Source organism: Stegodyphus dumicola, chromosome 6 (assembly GCF_044657685.1).
Source record: "Stegodyphus dumicola isolate Sdum_Otavi_A_Nest chromosome 6, ASM4465768v1".
NCBI lineage: Eukaryota > Metazoa > Arthropoda > Arachnida > Araneae > Eresidae > Stegodyphus > Stegodyphus dumicola.
This window is the reverse complement of record NC_140773.1, coordinates 185607891-185620674: the sequence shown is the minus strand read 5'-3', so window position 1 is coordinate 185620674 and position 12784 is coordinate 185607891. Positions and strand designations below refer to the sequence as shown.

The 12784-nt window shown below is 32.6% G+C and overlaps 1 protein-coding gene across 3 annotated transcripts in view; it reads right to left on the bottom strand.

Annotated features, from left to right (window-relative positions):
- LOC118182364 (cytochrome b5-like) overlaps positions 1-12784 on the bottom strand; it is a 121737-nt gene that overhangs the window by 26953 nt on the left and 82000 nt on the right. Inside the window, exon 1 of one of the 3 annotated variants that reach the window (XM_085819272.1) lies at positions 12582-12717. The exons of the other annotated variants lie outside the window; for them this stretch is intronic. The gene's annotated coding sequence lies outside the window, so the exon portion shown is untranslated. Of the gene's footprint in view, positions 1-12581; positions 12718-12784 lie in introns of those variants that run through there. 3 annotated transcript variants of the gene reach the window in all.

Sequence of the window (12784 nt, the reverse complement as noted above, 5' to 3'; positions counted from 1 at the left end):
ATTAAATTTGCTTTTTTACGTATATACATGTTTGTTAAAATTTAAATTTCATTCCTTGCAGCAATGGCGCAAAGAATTAATTAAATTTGTATTTAAATTAAATATATTCTTTTGAAACAATATATATATATATATAAATATAATATTTATAAAATAACAAATTAAAATACTGAAAATCATCCTATCTTAGACTCCGATTGAAATTATACTTTCATTCAAGAACTGGGAAGTAAAAGAGCTGGGCTTCAGTAGGCTGCGCGAAGGCCTAAAGATCCACAGGCCTAAAGTCTAAAGGTAGGACTCAAGATTACGTAAACAATTTTTTCAAACTAATACAGAAAGCAACTTTTAAAATATAACAATCGCTATATAAATTTATAGAAATGTAAATATGGTAATAAAATACTTTTTATTATATTAGAATGATCACCTTTTATTTAATTCAGAATTCCTATAGTTTAGAAGATAATACATGCACAAAAGCCATCTGGCGATATATGTTCGATATGGAAGTTTTCTACATACGGGAGGGTAGGAAGGTAGGTATGGCGCGGTCATGTTTGTTTTTAAACTGACACTACTCAGAGCCATCTATAGCTCGATCAATCAGCTGTACCAACAAATTTGGTAGAAGGACTAATGACGACACGGAGAAAAAAATACTGTGAAACAAAATTAGTTCCGAAAGTTGCCGATAGAAGAATATGAGGTGCTGTTCTAGTTTTCTAGTCTACGCAGTGCACTAGAGAGAAAAACATTCAAACCTAGATCGTCGGGCAGCCCACACATGGTTATAATGTCCAACTCCTCAGAAATTATTTAAAAAACATCTGGCAGTCACACAGCCCGAGTCAGACTTGACAGTACCGTTATGAGCCCCTGGTGCGCCTAAACGGACTACTGTAGAAATGGTAGCTGTATAGTTGAAGGCCGATGATCTTCCCCATATTATCCATTTCCATTAAAAGTGACAGAGCAAGTGATCAGCTCGGCGGAAGGAGGGGGAGGTCGAGGCCGATTAACCGCGTAAGCACATGGAGGTAGGACTCTTACTTCCTACCTCCATGCGTAAGCAGCACAGCCTACTCACCCGTTGACGCCCTTCCCCCGAGTCAGGGAGGGCCCACGTAGGGATCTAATCTACACAGCTGAAAACTAGACAAATGAATAATAAAGATATTTCAGTGCAATAACCGCTTTAATGCAACAAATGAACTGCCTCCAAGGGTTACAATGATGCCTTTTCAGTGCATTATAACACTTTATTCAATAAAAGCGTTTCTTCGACGAGGCCATAGCCCTCTTACAATGTGACCACCTTCTCCTGGATCACACACTGCATCTCGTACACAATATTTTTGACGACAAAACGCAACATGCCACCAGGAATGCTAAGCACAGCTCGTGATCTGTTGTCCTTTAAGGTCTTCGAGGTCGGGACTCAAGCAGAGATAGACTTTTAACTTTAAATATCTCATAGGAAAAAGTCGCATATGATTGGATTCGGGGAGCGGTGCAAGAAGAAAAAGCGACTCCTCTATTCTATAAAGTGATGGCAGTGCCGTGGTGCTCCATCCTGCATAAAAGTTACCTGATACAGCAATTCTCTCTGCTAAAGTTGTAGAATGACAGAACTAGTCAGTATATCATAATACTTTTGCGTAGTAACGGTACGCATATTTCACAAGTGCACATCAGCGTAGCCACTGAGGGAGGGCTTTCGAAAATGGACCAATCAGCTTCTATTGCTCTTGTAACGGTGAATCTTTGAAACTCGGCATATGGGCGTATGTTGTTTACGTTTTAATTTCTATTTCTTTCGCAGTCATAAATATGTGGCGTAATAGAAGAAATTCTCGTAGTGCTTTCGCTTTATGAGTTTATTTAATCGCTGACATTTCACTTTCTCGATTTTTATCACGCATTGATATTTTGAAAAATCGAGATAATGACTCAAGCTACAATTAGCCTCTAATATTATGCGTTTACTAACACCTGTGGATTAAGAGAATTCAAGTGTGTATATATATACAGAGGTGGCCACAATTGGTAAGGCTTTTTTCGTGGAATTCTACCTCTCAGTCCAACATCTGTTAATCTTCTCCTGATTGTTCTTGAACTGACAGAAACACCAGCATCATTCAGATCACTTCTGATGGCCGCTGATGACATTTTCTATCTTGGAGACATAGTCTTTTTATTCTTCTGTCATCAATAGATGTGGTGCACCTTTTTCGGCCTTTTTCTTCTTTGTTTTTTTATTGAATTTGTCTCCTGATATCGTAAACAATACTTTCGGACTCCAGATGTAGTCACTGAACCACCCACCTGTCTTGCAATTTCAGCATAGGAAAGACCACTTTCTCGTAACACAATAATATTACATCTCTTTCTAGGTGTCCAATCTACTCTCTTATCCGATGTCATTGCTTCTTGACTAAATATTAAAAATTTTTACAAAAATTCCTTCTTGTAATTGCAGTGTATAAGAAACAGGTCCTCCTTCTATAGAACAAAGCAAAGTAATGAATTGTTTCAAGTGTAAACATGATGTCAGCTTCTACTGGCAGTTACTAACATTTGATTGGTTCTCAGAACAAGAACAGTGATTGGCCAGGAAAGCTAGACATTACAAACCACTTCATAACTGTGTTTTTTATTTATAAAGTACATATAACATTTTTTTTTGTATTGCAAATAATTGACTTGTGTGTTTTGTATTGAATTCAGTAATAAATTCTCTTTAAAATGATATATACAAGTTTGCATTTTGTGAAACGTAACATTTTCTATAAGTTAAAAAATATACAAAGTTCAAAAACATAATTTCCAAAAGTGTCCACAATTTTGGCCATCACTGTATATATTATTAAGCTGAGAACGCCTGGAAGTGTTACAATGAATCTAGTATTTTCTTATTTCAGAGCTTGTATTTTTTGTTTTTGAAAGCGTAAGATTCAAAATATATATTCTGTATGACCTGATTAAAAGGTAGTTTAATGTTAAAATCATTTAACGGAAATTAATACAGAAGAACTTTGCTTACTGAAGTAAAGTTTTAAACAACATTATGCAACTGTAGCAGCACGAATGAAATTCCTAAAAAAACACTGAGAAAACATATTTTGATCTGTGGTTATGTATTTCAAGTTTTTTTCAATTTGACATAGCATTTACAACACCAAACTAATTCTGATGAGTTATGAGTAACTCTAATTAAAATAAAATTCTATATGAAAAATGTTCGTACTTTTTAGTACAGGTATGGTTCCGCTTAAATATTAGTAACATTTTAAATGTGCATTTATTTTTCTTTTATTCGTTGCATAGTTTTTCTCTTTGCAAAATAAAAGCATTCATAATATTTTAAATAGTATACTGAAGTCTGAATAATTAAATGAATCTAGCTTAAATGCTGTTTCTTGACGCAGACGCAAGATATAGATATAATAATAATATGGAATTGCATAATTTTATTGAGAGTTTTTAAATTACTCTCAATAAATTTACGCAATTGCATTTAAAACTCGTAAGGCAATTTGTATTCCAAATGTCTAGAAATATATGTTTTTTCGTCTGAACTAAATGTAGGAACTGAAACAAATTTTAAATAATAATTACAAATACCATTTTGCAGTCAATTACGCTTAAATACAAAATGCTACATAACTGTTATAGAACTTTTAAGAGCATACCTTTACTTTACGATATGAAGAATGCTGACAAATGCAGTTCCTTGAAAACAGAAACCGAGATTGATCAATCAAAGTTTTGCGGAGTATCCAACATGTGTTTGTATTTCTTTTTAAATTCTGTCAATAAGGTAGCGAAATCTTCACAGTTGCTTACATTTTATCTAACTTCACAATGAAAATTTTAAGAAGAAATCGACTGTGCTTTAATTATTTTGTAACGGAAATTGCATGACAAAATGTTTCCAACCATCTTTGCTTAAAGCGCGCCAAAGGATTATTTGACATGATAGAAATATCACTGGAAGCCCATTGGTGCATCCTAGAAGCCCCTCCCTCGGTGGCTACACAGATGTGCATTTGTGAAATATGCTAACGGTACATAGTAACGGTTCCTTTGCGTAGTAACGCTGATATAATCTGTTGTGAAGCTACACAAAACAGTGACTTTTGGTAAATGCAGTGGGATTTCCTAAGCACCATGGAATAACCTGGATGCCCATATTCAAGAGCTATGAATGTTAACAGCCCATTTAGGTGAAAATGAGCCTCATCTTCTCACAGAATTCTTCACAGCCAAGCATCGTCGACCTCCATCCTGGCAAAAAATGTCACAGCAAATGTTACCCGTTTATCATAATTGTTGTGTTTTAATTCCTGAAAGCGGCGTATCTTGCATGAATATATGTGAAGAACTTTTTCCAAGATTTACCGTACCGTTGAAAGCTTCAAATCCAATTGTCGCACTATTCCACGCTCACTGCTACCACCAGTAATGGTGCTATTGCGACAAGTGATTACAGTTACGACATCAGTCACTATATATTCTGACACCGGTTCTCGCCTTCTACCAAACTAAAAGTAGGATCCTGTTTCTTCAAAATTCTGAATCATGTCTTTCAATTCATTACTTGATAGAGGATCTTTGCATATATTATTACGACTTCTAAACTCGCAAAAAGCTGCGGTTGCATTCGATTAATGAAGATAAAATATTTTCCAACTAACGTGTACTGCGGTAATGAGAGAGACTGAATTGCTGACGCTTCTGTTGCTTGCGTAACCGAGTATTTGCATTTTCAAATTTTACCTATGTTTCACGCAAATTTTCCGTTGCGTAGCCTAGAACAGCACCATATTTCCTCTATCGGCTCTTTCGGAACTAATTATTTTTTTTTAAAGAAATCTTTTTTCCCTTTGTGGTCATATATCCCTTTACCAATTCTGGTGGCATTCTAACTGATAGATCGAGCTAAACATGGCTCTAAATAGTGTTAGGTTAAAAACAATTCTTGTATTTTCATGGATATCGAGATCTTTTCTACTCTTATTAGTCACTTTGAAAGTAGCCCGATGAATTTACCAGATTAATGTATCTCATCAGTGAAGTAAAATTCCTCTTATAAAATGACCTACGTTTATCTACAGCTGTTACGATCATAAGACACTGGCTGTTTTTGTTCATTTGTCTGGAAATCTAGTTCAATTTAATTTCATTGCTCACGATTTTGGTAAATACTGATCAGGTGAATTTATCAGACTACTTTTACTAATAAAAATATAGCAAAGTTCTTGACATATTTGAAAATTTTGAAGTACATCAGAAAATACATAAGACGCCACGTCTTTGAATATAACATGAGAGTTAAAGGATAAATATGGGTACTTACATTGAGCAGCCAACACTCGCTCAAACAATTAAAATCCATATAATATTTTCCCAGATCACAAAGCTAACGCTAAATGATATGTAGGAGAATTAACATGGAGAAAATATGCCTTCATGTTTGAGCTATTAATATAATAAAACATGTAGCATGAAGTAGATGTTATAAATGAAGCAGAATAGAGGGTATACTTTAAAACTTACTTTTGCTTTTTGTTTGGTTATATAATACGTTTAGTTACATAATTAGTCATATATTAAGGCATTTCAATAAAATATTTTATGCTTTCAATTCCTTTTATTTATTTACTTGACTTTCTATTCCTTTTTCTAGCAGCGTTCCTTCAAGAATAGTATGGAATCTTTTAGGGTAAGCATGTTTTTAAAACCCGTTTTCAGCAAAATATTAAAGTTTCAAAAAATCACTGCAAGGTTTAAATTTAAAGAATGCGCTTATTCTGTTCTGTGTCGTCTAGAAATAATTATTATTTTACATTCCACCTTTAAACACCAGTCTAAGAAAAAACTAAAATTTATCAAAGATGTGGTAAGAGTTGGTAACGATATGGCTATGCTATGATGGATATCGTTTTAATAATTTATCTGAATAAAAATTATTTTTAAATGTAAGGAGTACTCTAAGACATCCTCCCTCTTAGCAATCTGCCAATAAGCTTTATAATCTTAAAAAAGCTGCAACTATGTTGCAACAGTGTATTTTTTCACCTTCAGAAAGATAAGTGGAAACTTTTTGACAAGCGAAGTGCCATGAATCTTCCGTTATTTTCATTTGGGCATGCTTCAAATTAAACCATTCATATCCTTCTATCCTTATTGCCTAACTTCCACTCACTGTGCTGAATAAATGACACTATGCAGACTATATCTGAAAACATATTAAATGAATCTCCTTTACGTAATTCTCTTATTATTAAATATTAAGGAAATTACATAAATTCTTGTTAAAACTGCAATTTGTAATTTCCTTACTATTAAAGATAGGGAGTTGTAATCGAACGACAGCACCTGTTGATCTCATGGTAACGTACTGGTGGCCTTGCCTGCTCTCAGCTATCGACTGCTATTAAATATTGCTGCCATGATCGATATAGCGGCTACCACAGCTGGACCCCGCATCAATGGGCCCGGGTACCCACTCAGGAGAAGACTTGGATGTTCGTAAATATATGGTGTATCAGTGCTTCACGGAAGTACTCAAAATATCATCGAACTGAAAGTCGCCTCGAGTGGTTTGGTGGTAGAAGAAGAAGGGTGGGAAACTTCCCCTGAGGTGTTCAGCATCAAAACTGGGGGTGCGATGGGACTATACTCGTAAACTACTTGTAAAATGCCCGTGGTATCCCGCCCACTTCTATATATGGTGTATTACTCAATATTTACGTAACAATCACATATAAGGAAAGTTTTACAAGTTTAGAGTTTACTTCAACATATAGAATTCAGAAAGATTTTGTAAATTAATGTGCAAACTTTTAAATTAACTTTTCAGATATTTATTAAATATAGTGTTCTATTGCATTTTAGAATGATTTACTATTGCATAATGTAATAAAAATATGTAATATATAACTGTAACCGTATATGCCTTTCAGAAATTTCGAGAAAGGGAAAGCACTGAAAATTTCCCGGCTGCCGAGAAGAAAACTATATAAAACGAAAACAGCATCAGCTCTCAGTTTTTAGTTCAGAGCTGACTTTGGAGTAATGAGAGATTTTCGTCCGAGCTTCGCTGTTTGGACACGCTTTGCATTGCGTTGTGTTTGACGTTATTAGTAGTTTGATGTCCTAACTACTGATTGTGCTCTTTTATACTAAAGAGCTGTATGTGTACTTTTGTAGAATGTTTCAGAACTGTAAAATGTTTCTTTTGGGAAAATAAATTCTACTGTGTTATCATCGATTCTGTGTGCATTCAGTCCATTACGAACCCATACGCACGCAGCAATAAGAAAATGTTTAATTGTTTGCTTGTTTAATTTATTACATTAATGCATGAGAGGCTATCTGTCTAAAAGCAAAAATACCTCTATAGAGAATTTTGTAAGGAAAACTGGCTCGTATTCACTTATACATGCAGAAAGCTAAGACAGTTTATAAGCATAGAGACAGTACATTGGGCCAGTTGAACTACTAATGTTCAACAGTCTTATAGACTTGCGACTCGTGGGCATGAAAAATAATGGAAGTTTTGCCAAAAACTTCATCACAATCACGAAAACAAGAACTGTTCAAATTTCTTTTGGAATGAATATTTTGATTTCATTAGGATTTTCAAATTAAGAATTGTGTTTAGTTTTCTGAAATTATTATGATCAAAATTTATGGTCTGTTGTATTTAGAAATCCATTAATTATTACGGCTAATAGCATTATTATAAAATAAAATTATAAATAATTATTAAGACAAAAAGTATTTCAAAAGTTTTTAAAAGGATTCAGCATTCAACGTCTCTAAATTAAGTTTAATATTTCAGATGACAGCTTAGTTTTAGTTTAAAATAACTAAATTTAATTTGTGGATTTCCTTTTTTATCCTAAAAATATTAGCAGTTTAAAATTCAAGTTTCTGATGCATATCACATTTTCATTAGCAGACTCTATTTAGTACTTACATATTGTTGCGTTCTACGGGTTCGTGGCTTTGGAGTGATTGATGACAACATTTGATGAAGAAACAAAACACAATTTATTTAGCCAATATTACTCAGGATAGTTACAAAATTACGTTTACAGTTGTCGAAAAACTTTGACAAACACTGAAACAATCAGAAACACAGCCTTCAGGCTATAACCGTAAAGACAGCTTCACGGTAAAACACTAGAGTACAGCTCGTGACTCGGTCGATAGATCTCGGAGCTCAGCCCACTCAAGATAAAATTCAACGATACACTCACGATGCACTGACGATAAACTCTCGCAATGCACTAAATCACGATACACTGCTACTCCGCGTACAGGCAGGGATTATAAAGCTTTTGGCCTGTCTTCGAGAACATTCTGGCCCAAACCGGTAAGAATTCGTTCTAGAATGTTCTCCGTCCGTCTATGGCATATCGCCAATTTTGTTGCCAAATGGGAGATTTCGCGTCAAATCTGGAAAATCTGCCTTCACCTACCATTTTCTGGAAACCCTAAAACCGCTTTGCGGGCAAGCTATCTTAACGCAGCTGGACATTTTGTAACAATATTATAACGCTATACCGTTATACCGCTTATATAACGCTCTATGCACATTCGCTTATAACAATAACATTAAAAAAATCATATCCTTTCATATCCTTATCCTCTTAAGTAATAATGCTAAATAACTAATAACAAAATCTAGAGTTTAATTTCTAAGTTAATTCTCTTTTTTCTACGTTCTGGTCTCGTGCTATCAGCATGTAAATTTACAAGCTGTATAATTTTAAGAAAGAGGCTCGTGTGCTTTTCGAATTTCTTCAGTTTTATTTTATTTATTTAATTTAATTGGTTTATTTTTATTGTTGTTGTAGTTGTTGTTCATTGGTTTATTTCATTGGTTCATTGGTTAATTGGTTTATTTTTATTGTTGTTGTTGTTGAAGAAAAGGATTGACTAAGATGTCCACGAGTGCATTTCGCTGGAAAGTATGCAGAATCGAAACATCCTGTGCTTATCAACTGACTTCATCATCTTTATATATATTATATATATATATATATACCAGTTTTTAAAAATCTATTAATTAGTTATGAAAGAATATGATACCGAATTTGCAGACTTAAGTTCACTTACTTATATTGAAACAGAACTGCTAAAATCCTTTTATACATTAAATATTCTTTTATAATTGTTTAATGCTTTTATATATTACTGTTTAATGCATAAAAATATTAGCATGCTTTTATACACTAAATATTAAATAAACTAGCATCCATTTAATACATTAAATATGGTAGATATTCTAAAGTAGGCAAAAAATCGCCCTTAGTTTGGTGTAGATTTTGAACAAAACTCTATCGAATTCGAAGGCTCTCAAATGCAAGTCCTTCTTTTTCAAAAAGGAAAAAGTTATGTTCCCGAAGAAGAGGGACCTGTATATGATCGACTTAAAATCGGCAGAATTCTATTCAAAATTTACACCACACTAAAGCTGGTTTTTGGCTCATTTTAAAATTTTATATTCGCAGATATCTCTTCCAACTTCAGGCTAGATATTTATTATATTCAGCTAATTTCAACAAATTAAAATTTAATTTCAGTTTTTTTTTCTGATTGGATGCTGTGATCTGAGATCTGTAATAAAGTAGATCTATAGTATGAACAAGTCACTGCCCCCAGCAGTCGTCTTGAGCACAATATATATTTATAAGTGTGTCTTTTGTTCAAGTTATTTCCGTCAGCGGGGCTACCTGGCCGATATGCTAACTACCCAGTGGACCGGCTGCCTCGCTGTCGGTGGAAAGAAAGAAAGTATGAACAAGTAAATTATAAAAATTAGCTACTGCGTGTCAGATAAAAAAATATTTGGCTTGGTTCTATCCCTATGAGAAAAAATTATTAGAACATAATTTTTAATGATTCACACCTAAAATATAAAAATTAAAAATATAAAAGAAATACTGTATAAATTTATACAAACATTTTGACAAACCACATGATATTACTTATGCGGGATTCTAGAATTATGAAAATATTTAGGCAGTTTTAAATTAAAATTACATTATTATTATATTATTACAATACACTGCTGAATTTTTTATAGTTTACTTAAATTAATTATTAAAAGTATTGTTTTAATTATATTGTTTTACCAAAAATTATAACGTTCTACAAAAAAGGAAGGAGGCAACCTTTAGGAACTATACGGAGATAAAAGCATAGATTAGGGTTCAATCTGTGACACCAAAATTATGGTCTTCCAGTACTATGTTATTATGAGTGAGTTGCCAAAAATAAACCCCGTCGGCTATTTTTTTAATAAATCGAGAATGACATACACAGAAATTGCATCAGGAGGAAAGATGTTATCGGAAATGTTAATACTAAATAAGATTAAGATTTAAAGTATTCAAGAAGGAAATAAATTTATCATGTCTAAAATGGAGACTGTCAGCATGGCAGTTACACTGCTTCATAAAAATGCACCGCTATCGTCAGCTATGCTATCTTATTGCATGTGAACTGCATTGTTCGTTGAAAATTTACTCTTATTGATGCAATCAACGCTTAATCACATGTTGCAGCCAATTAAAAGATTAAATTATTTAAATAGACATGATGAATGTAAGCAGATATCTAGAGAAGCATATAGTCTAATCATTTCAAATTCTAAAAGACACTTTTTTTAAATCTCTAAATTATAATTTACGCAGTTTTTTATATACTAAACATAATACTGTTAACAAAGATTTTTTTAAACACCCTGTATAGTACTAGTATTAGAGAAGATGGTTTAAAAAATATCCGAATTATAATAGTATTAACAGAAGCGAGTTTTTTAAGTACCTTGATTCCTAGTTAATTGTATCCTAAAGTATTTAGTTGTGTTAGCAAGTTTGCTCGGAATTAGACAAATGCAACTCGAAAGCTTCTTGTAGCAAGTTGGATATCATGTTCACTACTTTTGGCAATGTGTGAATATATTAAAATATCACTTCTAATGACAATACAATAAATAAACTCTGCTGTTCGCATAGTTTGGGCTCGAAATGAATGGAGAGAATACTTTCTCCTTTATAGATGGATTATATAGTAAATGTAGAAATTGAAAAAAATAAGAAAAATGTAAAATTTAAAATGTTTAAAAGTATTTCAAAAATCCTTATGGATGTGAAATATCAGTTCTTTAGACTTGCAATGCTAAAACTGCTAAAATTAATAGATACAACATATAACAAACAAAGAAGTCTGAATATCCAATAAATGTGTTGAGTTCTTTGCAAATAAACTAACATCCCTTACAATAAAGGTAAATGCTCTTGTGCTTGATAATTTGGATAATAAATCTCAAACTTTCCGTATCGTATGATGCTTTGACAACATATTTAAGTTTTTCAATAAAATCATCATTTAAAGGAAACTTTGCGGAAAACTAGGAATTACTTTGTTTTTCACTCAAAGATTTAAAATAATTCTCACAGAAGTAATATACCCCAGGAAAATATAAATGAAATCAAAGCTATTTCAGTTTCACTTTGCTTTAAAGGATGAATATAATTTAAATGAAGTTTGAACTTTCATAAGCATCTGTAATTTTAAAACTTGGATTGGAAACATACGATTTCCAATTCCATTTCCGAACACATCAAGACGAAACGTATTTTTAAGATTATCACCGAAAATATTGCGAAACATATGTTACTTGATCGATGATCTTTTTAGAATTGTTTGGACTAAAATATAGTATAAACTAGAGTCTAAATAAAGACGGAAAGACAGAAATAAACTCTATTTGTAGATCTGTTAGTAGATCTTCAGTTCTCGAAGGATGTAAAAATGCAAAATTGTAGTTTACATCTCGATGGACAGATTTAATTATTTGATCAATGAATTAGCTAGAAATCGTATCGATATTTCTGTAAAAATATCAAATTATCATCTGTATAAAACGCATAGTTCTAAATAACATGAAAATCACTGTTATATATCATTGGCATTATTAAAGTGATCACTTTCAAGGAAAATGTTAATGGAAAGCAATAAAAATAAATAAAATTTTAACCTTTGATTTACTGAAAATCTTGAGAATTTATAAATATTTAAACAAAAAAAAAATATTGGAAATTATTTAATTCAGTGATTATAAATTAAGTTTTTATTGTCCACAAGAAATAGTATTTGGATGTTAATTTCAGGATATTCGATCATGAAGCAATTTTTAACAAAAATTGTTGAAGCATTTTTTTCCCAGGTAAAACTAATTGTTAACGTTCGTTAATCAACAACTGTTCGTCATCATCAACAACTGAAAGCTTATTGTGAAGAAATATAAGTATCATGAAAATGCAAGTAAATAATTATAATTCATTTGCAACAATCTGTGTACTACGATAAATGTAATACGAAAACATGAATGGCTAGAAAGTCCATTCACTCCGGGATGTTATTAATACTTTCTTAAAACCGAAGAATACACTAATTGCAATTAAAAAAAAGGGTAAAAGAAAGCAAGCCGTAAAATCCCACAATTCCCTTGCACAGAAAATGATTTTCTGAAGATCTATGAACAAGAAACTTACTTGTTCAATTAACGCGAAGCGAAACGACGAGCTGCAGCTATACAGGGAAACATGGTGAACGCTGGGTAAAATAAAAATAAAAAATAACTCGCGAGACAAGAACAAAGAAAGAAAAAAAAAAAATAGAAACGTGCAGATTACGACGGAGACATAGGTACCCCTTCCTCCAAGGCCGGAAGCCGACTTAAAATAGGATCAAAGTG